Consider the following 9564-nt stretch of genomic DNA (forward strand, 5'->3'; position numbering starts at 1 on the left):
TTTCACAAGCAATAGTATTCGGAGGAATATCCTTTCGTATTATTATTATTATTATTATTATTATTATTATTATTATTATTATTATTATTATTATTATTGGTTAAGCTACCGCCCTAGATAGAATAGCAGGATGTTATAAGCCCAAGAAGGTTCATTATTATTATTATTATAATTATTATTATTATTATTATTATTATTATTATTATTATTATTTTCATTATTCTATTTATTATTATTATTGCTATTATTTCTGTTATCATTATTATTATTATTATTATTATTATTATTATTATCAGCTAAGTTGAAAATAAATCCGGAGACAGAAATAAGTAAATTACAGAGGAAATAAACATGGAAATAAATCTTCTAGTGATAATACTGCGTATTGATGAAATACATTTATAACATAAAACTCCTATTAAAAATATTCAGGGGTTTGTTCAAAAGCTCCACCCAAGCACGATCTGGGGCCAAAGAGGAAGAACAAATAAAGCAAAAAAAAAAAAAAAAAAGAAAGAAAGAAACGGAGCCTCTAATACATTCAAAATATCTATAAGTCATTCACTGAATCATCGACTTGACTTTCAAGGTCGAAACCCAAAAAAGTGTAAAATAATATAAATACTTCTTTGCAACATTTTGAGATTTCATTTACAGCGTGGCATTAAAATCTCTCTCTCTCTCTCTCTCTCTCTCTCTCTCTCACTAACAGGAATTGAAAGATACAACACCATTCGAAATGGTAATCAATTTCCATACATTATAGCAAATTTCTCTCTCTCTCTCTCTCTCTCTCTCTCTCTCTCTCTCAGTCCGGAGGTAACGGATACTAACAGGAATTGAAAAGATACAACACCATTCAAAATGGTAATCAATGTCCATACATAATAGCAAATTTCTCTCTCTCTCTCTCTCTCTCTCTCTCTCTCTCTCTCTCAGTTCGAAGGTAACTGATACTTAACAGGAATTGAAAAGATACAACACCATTCGAAATGGTAATCAATTTCCATACATAATAGCTCTCTCTCTCTCTCTCTCTCTCTCTCTCTCCTCTCTCAGTCCAGAGGTAACGGATACTAACTGAAATTAAAAAAATGCCCCCACCACTCAAAATGTTAATTAATATCCATACAAAATAGTAATTTTCTCTCTCTCTCTCCCTCTCCTCTCTCTCTCTCTCTCTCCCTCCTCTCTCTCTCTCTCTCAGTCCAGAGGTAACGGATACTAACTGAAATTAAAAAAAATGCCCCACCACTCAAAATGTTAATTAATATCCATACAAAATAGTAATTTTCTCTCTCTCTCTCTCTCTCTCTCTCTCTCTCTCTCTCTCTCAGTCCAGAGGTAAAGGATACTAACTGGAATTGAAAAGATACAACACTATTCAATGTGGTAATTTATGTACATACAAAATAGAAAACACATGGAACAGACTTCCAGCGGATGTAGTGAACAGTAACAAGGTAAACGAATTTAAGATTAAGTTAGACAAAATCATATACACATGTATATATGGACATATACAGTATATATATATATATATATATATATTTACACACATATATATATATATATATATGTATATACATATATATACAGTATATGTATATATATATATATATATATATGTATATATATATATATATATATATAAATTTATATACAATACAAATACTGTATATATGAATATATATATATATATATATATGTGTATTTATATATATATATATATATAAATTTATATACAATACAAATACTGTATGTATATATATATATATATATATATTTATATATATATATATACTAGATATACTATATATATATATATATATATTCCCTTCCCGCTTAGCTCTACCTGTCCTTAGGGTAGGGAGAGAGAGAGTAGTCATACCCTGGTGAGAGAGGGGTGCGTGTGTGCATATCTACATAATTATCCGTAATTTTTGTCAGGTAGCGTACACTAGTATTATATATCATGCAATGCATTCGTTGCCCTTAGATATCTATAGCGTACTGTTAAAAATATGAGGTTTATTTACAAAAATACTCACACACACATACAGTAATTGGTTACATTGCAAACCTCAATTGCAACAAAGCAATGATAAGGATGTGCAACCACGCGAAGAACCAGTTCAGCATGATCTTGAAGCAACTCAAAAGACAAACTCCTGCCTGGGAAAAAAAAAAAAAAAGAAAAAAAAAAATTCAAACACACACACACGCGAGTTATCACTTGAAACTGATCAGATGGTGGCAGTAAATACAAGGTCTGTCCCTGGAAACCGAGAAGCTAATAAATCACTCCCACTTTTAAGACCAATGAAGCCTAAGGTAGAAGAGGAGGAGGAAGAGAGGTTAGCAAGACGCTTGTCTTACGTTTGCTGGGTAGATAATTAGCTATTAGCGATGCACAGCACACCTTAACCTTGCCTACTACTCTAGGGAGCTTTTGGAGATAAAAAAAAAAAAGGCCTACTTCTTCTTCTTCCTCTTCTCATCATTATTATTATTATTATTATTATTATTATTATTATTATTATTATTATTATTATTATTTTCATTATTACTTATTATTATTATTATTATTATTATCATTATTATTATCATCATTACTATTATTATTACTTGGTAAGCTGTAACCCTAGTTGAAAAAGTAGGATGCTATATACCCAAAGGCTCCAGCAGTGAAAATAGCCCAGTGAGGAAAAGAAATAAGGAAAAACTACAGGAAGTTTAAGAAAAATAACAACATTAGAATATATATTCCATATATAAACTATAAAAACTTGAAAATAACAAAAGGAAGTTGAAAGAAGTAGGATACCATAAACCCAAAGGCTCCAGCAGGGAAAATAGCCCAGTGAGGAGAAGAAATAAGGAAAAACTACAGGAAGTTTAAGAAAAATAACAACATTAAAATAAATATTCCATATATAAACTATAAAAACTTGAAAATAACAAAAGGAAGTTGGAAAAGCAGGATACTATAAACTCAAAGGCTCCAGCAGGGAAAATAGCCCAGTGAGGAGAAGAAATAAGGAAAAACTACAGGAAGTTTAAGAAAAATAACATTAAAATATATATTCCATATATAAACTATAAAAACTTGAAAATAACAAAAGGAAGTTAAAAAAGCAGGATGCTACAAACCCAAAGGCTCCAGCAGGGAAAATAGCCCAGTGAGGAAAAGAAATAAGGAAAAACTACAGGAAGTTTAAGAAAAATAACAACATCTTCTTCTTCTTCTTCTTCTTCTTCTTATTATAATAATTATTATTATTATTATTATTATTACTTGCTAAGCTGCAACCCTAGTTGAAAAAGCAGGATGCTATAAACCCAAAGCCTCCAGCAGGGAAAATAGCCCAGTGAGGAGAAGAAATAAGGAAAAACTACAGGAAGTTTAAGAAGAATAACAACATTAAGATAAAAATTCCATATATAAACTATAAAAACTTGAAAATAACAAAAGGAAGTTGAAAAAGCAGGATGCTATAAACCCAAAGGCTTCAGCAGGGAAAATAGCCCAGTGAGGAGAAGAAATAAGGAAAAACTACAGGAAGTTTAAGAAAAATAACAATATTAGAATAAATATTCCATATATAAACTATAAAAACTTGAAAATAACAAGAGGAAGAGAATTAAGATAGATTAGTATGCCCGAGTGTACCCTCAAACAAAAGAACTCTAACCCAAGACAGTGGAAGACCATGGTACAGAGGCTATGGCACTACCCAAGACTAGAGAACAATGGTTTAATTTTGGAGTGTCCTTCTCCTAGAAGAGCACCTTGCCATAGCTAAAGAGTCTCTTCTACCCTTACCAGGAGGAAAGTAGCCACTGAACAATTGCAGCAGTTAACCTCTTGAGAGAAGAAGAATTGTTTGAAAATTTCAGTGTTGTCAAGTGTATGAGGAAAGAATAGGCCGGATTATTCGGTGTATGTGTAAGCAAAGATTAAATAAGCCTTAACCGGAGAGAGGGATCCAATATAGTACTTTCTGGACAGAAAAAGGACTCAATCACTCTCTAGAGGTAGTATCTCTATTATTAACAGGCTTTTTTTCCCATTTGTATGGGGTAAGTACGGTTGCCTTCTCTTAAAGCAATTTGCTTTGCCTTTGGGGTAGACCGTAGTCCCGATTGGCTGCCCTGCCTGACATCGCTCTAGAGCCCGGTATCGTATGTTTATGTGTTGTACCAGTCACCAGCGTCCTCCCTTCCAGCCTACTTTATATTTAAAGGCAACTCATGCATGGCACAGGCAAGGGACACATTGCCCTAGCAAGGAGGAAAATGGCCTAAAGACTAACCATATACACATATGATCAACGCCCATCAGGCAATGGCTGCTGATGACTCAGCAAGTAGACCTAAATGCTCCCCAAAAACCTCCATCATTAGCTCAAAAGGATGGGGAGATTGCAGCCCCTAAAGGAACTAACGAATTTGAGCGGCACTCGAACCCCAGTTCGGCGATCACCTGTCGGAGACGTTACCAAATCGGCCATACAACTTCTGGCAATTAAATATTTAAGCTATTTTGGGCTGTTGGAGTCCTTTTGCTTATGGCATCCTATTTTTCCAACTAGGGTTGTAGCTTAGATTGTAGTAATAATACTATAATAAGGATCTTTCTCTTATGTAATGGTGCAAAAATATGCTGACCATGCAAATTAAATCAATTTTAGCATGGTGCATTCAAAAGTACAACAAAAGAGAGAAAGACCATTTGAATGTCTGTGTTTTTACATGGTGACAATTAATTATTTATGAGAAATATAATAAGGATCTTCCTCATAAGTGACGGTGTAAAATATGCTGACTATGCAAATCAAATCAATTTTAGTATGGTGCAGTCAGAAGTCTAAAGAAAGTACATACGAAAGTCTGTGTTTTAGCCTTCAAATAATGACTCGTCGCTTATTTTGCTTATCTTATTATATTCTTAGAACACTTCATTACAAACAAACAAAATCTTGGCGGTTGCAATGCGATACAAAAATTACTTATTCCGATGCGGCATGGTTCTCTCTCTCTCTCTCTCTCTCTCTCTCTCTCTCTCTCTCTCTCTCTCTCTCTCTCTCTCCCTGCGTCTTTACACATACGTAGTTTCGAAAACATTTGGTTATGTAATTTACAAACTAATGTAAACCGATATACAAAACTTTGTGATAAATTTTTACTTTTTTTTTTCTTTTTTTTAGATCCGACGAAGTAGAACTGACACAGGAAAATATAAATGAAAAATAAGCGTAAATGAATTACATAGCTAAAGGGCAGAGATTCTAGAACAAGGTTCATTGAAGTGGGGCCATAATCACATTTTAAATTATTAGTAAAAAAACCTAAAATAACTACATTAATAAAATAACAAAAGGGTAAAAGTGTATAGTACTGTATTTTGTAATGCGCTTAGAGTAATACCAGGAAAATTATAAATTACTTGTTACATCACAAAAAACGGAATGATTAAAAATATCATATTCTGGGAACAGTCTAAATATGAAAGCATAAACAAAGGTTAAATCCCTTGAAATGTCATTGACTGATTTCATAACGAGGAAATAGGTGTCAGCGGTAAAAGATTATTTTGTACAAAATGATTCTTCTCCCTTTATTTTTATCAAGCCAAGAGTATCAATATCATTCTCTGAATTAAACTTATTTATCCATTTGTGACCGATCCTTTTCGAATAAGACTATATCTCATGTGGTAACGTCCCGCTCAAACTCGTTAGTTCCTTTGGTCACTGCAACCTCACCATCATTATGAGCTAGGGATGTGGTGTTTGGGGAAGCCTATAGAGCTTGTTAATTTATTCTCATTATTTATTTATTTCCTTATTTCCTTTCCTCACTGGGCTATTTTCCCTGTTGGAGCCCTTGGGCTTATAGCATCTTGCTTTTCTAATTAGGGTTGTAGCTTGGCCAATAATAATAATAATAATAATAATAATAATAATAATAATCTACTGAGTCAAAGCAGCCATTGCCTGGCCCTCCTTAGTCCTAGCTTGGATGAAGAAGGGGCTTGGGGGCTAATCATATGCGTATATGGTCAGTCTCTAGTACATTGTCCTGCTTGATAGGGCAATGTCACTGTCCTTTGCCCCTGCCATTCATAAGCGGACTTTAAACTTTTAAAACAATTAACATCCAGAATATCTCATTTGTGAATGTGTGCGTATGAGTGAATCTAATATTTTATTTTCCTAAGTAAATGATATATTGCATTTCTAACTTGTTTAAATTCACTATTTCTTTTTAACTAATATTACTATGCACAATATATCACTTGACTCTTCTGCTTGGATCATCATATTCACTGTTTTACAATATAAACTACACATCAGTTTAAACATTATTATTATTATTATTATTATTATTATTATTATTATTATTATTATTATTATTATTATTATTATTATTATTATTATTATTATTATTATTATTATTATTATTATTCCTGGATCAATTTGAAAATTTTCGATGAAGATTCCGTCTTCAGATTTCTTGTATAGATGAAGTTAATTTTTTTTTCTTTTTTTTTATTCCTTGACATTCTGAAAGTAATAAAGACCTAAATGACATTTTCAATAATAGTGGCATTTAGCGTGGTCTATTAGAAATTAATTTTCCATTTAGGGAAAGGTTGCATATTGTATGTCCTCAATACGAACGATCTGTTAAAAACATTTACTAATCTCTATACCCTTAACATTTTTGGGAAAGTGTATAAATAAATCTCTTAATATCATCTTTATTCCATTTTTCATGATAGTTCCGATTAATATCAATTTGAATTTTAATAAACTCTCTTTTATAAGGCAGAAATTACTACAATTTTCATCACTTCTTTTCTAACCAGCCTGTTGGAAACACTTCCCTGGCTGGCGATCAGCCGGACTGGGGTTCGAGTACCACTCAAGCTTGATAGAGTCTTATAGGGTCTATAACCTCACCATCCTTGTGAGCTATGGATGGGTGGTTTTGGGGAGCCTATTATTATTATTATTATTATTATTATTATTATTATTAAAATGTTTATTATATTTATTATTACTTTTATTATTATTATTATTATTATTATTATTATTAAAATTTTTATTATATTTATTATTATTACTAATGTTAGTATTATTATTATTATCATTATTATTATTATTATTATTATTATTATTATAAGCCAATCCTGTTTGGAGAGTGGCCTTGGTCGCTGATCATATGTATATATGGTCAGTTTCTAGGGCATTGTCCCCTTAGGTCGTTGTCACTGTCCATTCCCTCATGTTAACTGACATATCAAAGCATAAGGGTTGTAGTGGCCGATGTGGTAACGTCCCTGACTGTTGAACGCCAGACTGGGGTTTAAGTCCCACTCGAACTCGTTAGTTCCTTTGGTCACTGCAGCCTCACTATCCTTGTGAGCTAGGGATGGTGGTTTTGAAGGAGCGTATAGGTCTATCTCCTGAGTCATCAGCAGCCATTGACTGGCTCTCCTTGGTCCTAGCTTGGGTGAAGATGGGGCTCTAGGGCATTGTCCTGCTTGATAGGGCAATGTTATGTCCCTTGCCTCTGCCATTCATGAGCTACTTTTAAAACCTTTAAATATGTGTTATATGGTCTACAATAAAAGTATTATCAAACTCATCCATCTGTGCTATAATTTGGCAAATTTACATTTCGGAGCCTTAGTTCTATATGTTATCCAGAAATCAAATCTTTACATTTCTACTTTTGTAAAACTATTGAAAAACTGAAAACGTTTTTAATGACATTCGTGAAGAAAATGTTTCATCTCTAATTCTCATGTTAGGTCCAATAATCACTAATCTCTTGAAATATTGATCTTAGCAGAGTAGACCAACATGGTATACCTTCCATAGTACCAGGAAGAGAGAGAGAGAGAGAGAGAGAGAGAGAGAGAGAGAGAGAGAGAGAGAGAGAGAGAGAGAGAGAGAGAGAGTGTGTGTGTGTGTTCCCCGACAGTTGATCTAAGCTCAGGGGTACTGCAGTTTAGGAATCCCTAGAATAAATATTTTGAATAAATATGAAAAAAGTATATAAATTTTATTTATAATGTAAAAAGTAAGAGCGTTTACAGAACGGTCTTTTTTTCTCTTTTTTTTCTTGAGAGAGAGCTCTTCTTCTGTTAACCACAAAGAAAAACTGAATATACATTCAATCTCGTTTTAATAAAAAAAAAGGGGTCTATTTTCGTAGGTGGCATAACATGGGCATTTAATCTACACAGTATGGTAAAAATACGGCTGAGAACAGTATATTTTTACGGAGAATTTTTAATTAAAATTACGGTTTTTATTAACAGTGTATTTTTTTTTTTTTTTTTTTTAAGTCTTTTTTCGCAGGCAGACAAGCAAAGGCAGCTTTGTCTGGCTACTTGAAGCAAATCCTCCAATTATTTGCTAGTGAAAGGAGATAGCGAAGCAGTATATGACAGGGCCTTTGAAAGGGTTGGTTTCACAACGGCAATTTAAAATAATAATGATCCCAAACATCGAAAAGAAATCTATCGTTGACGAGAAAACAGACAGAGGAAAAACTTTGAATTGTGAAAGGAAAAATTGTACCCTTTAACTAGTTTAGGTTTTGGTTTAAAGGTCACTCATGAATGGCCGAGACAAGGAACAGTGAAAGTTCCTTAAATAGTTTGTTTACATCTTGCTTGAGGGTGCACTCGGGCACACTATTCTATCTTATTTCTCTTCTTCTAGTTTTGTTAAAGTTTCTATAATTAATATATGAAATTTATTTTAGTGTTGTTACTTTTAAGATATTTTATTTTGATTGTCAATTGCTTCTCTTATTTCCTTGTTTCCTTTCCTCACTGAGCTATTTTCCCTGTTTGAGCCGCTGGGCATATAGCATCCAGCTTTTCCAACTAGGATTGTAGCTTAGCAAGTGATAATAATAATAATAATAATAATAATAATAATAATAATAATAATAATAATAATAATAAAAATAATAATAATAATAATAATAATAATAATAATAATAATAATAATAATAATAATAATAATAATACTCTTTCTGCAAGTTTATGCAACTACTGTTCATTTTAATAATAATAATAATAATAATAATAATAATTCACTTTTTACAATTTCATTCAACTGTTTTTATTTTAATAATAATAATAATAATAATAATAATAATAATAATAATAATAATAATAATAATAATAACAACAATAATAATAATAATAATAATGATAATAATAACAAATTAATAGAAAGTTTAATAGATATATAAGTAAGATTTACCAAAGTATACCCCTGGAAACAAAAATGTTATAAGCCCGAATGTGAAAGTGATATAATGAGCATTTAGTATTCTTTAGAAACACCAGTGAGCGCGAGAGCATTGTATTCTATTCATTGGCTTCATAAATACAACAATGCAGTAATCTCCCCCTTTTGCTATAAATCAAACGAATACAATAATAGACCAAATCACTACGTTGTTTTGAAGTTTCACTTTGGTGATCTGTAGACGATTTCTTCCTTGATAGATTCTCTTGTGGTTTAAAACCAT

The sequence above is a fragment of the Palaemon carinicauda genome, chromosome 4, assembly GCF_036898095.1.
Source record: "Palaemon carinicauda isolate YSFRI2023 chromosome 4, ASM3689809v2, whole genome shotgun sequence".
Lineage (NCBI taxonomy): Eukaryota > Metazoa > Arthropoda > Malacostraca > Decapoda > Palaemonidae > Palaemon > Palaemon carinicauda.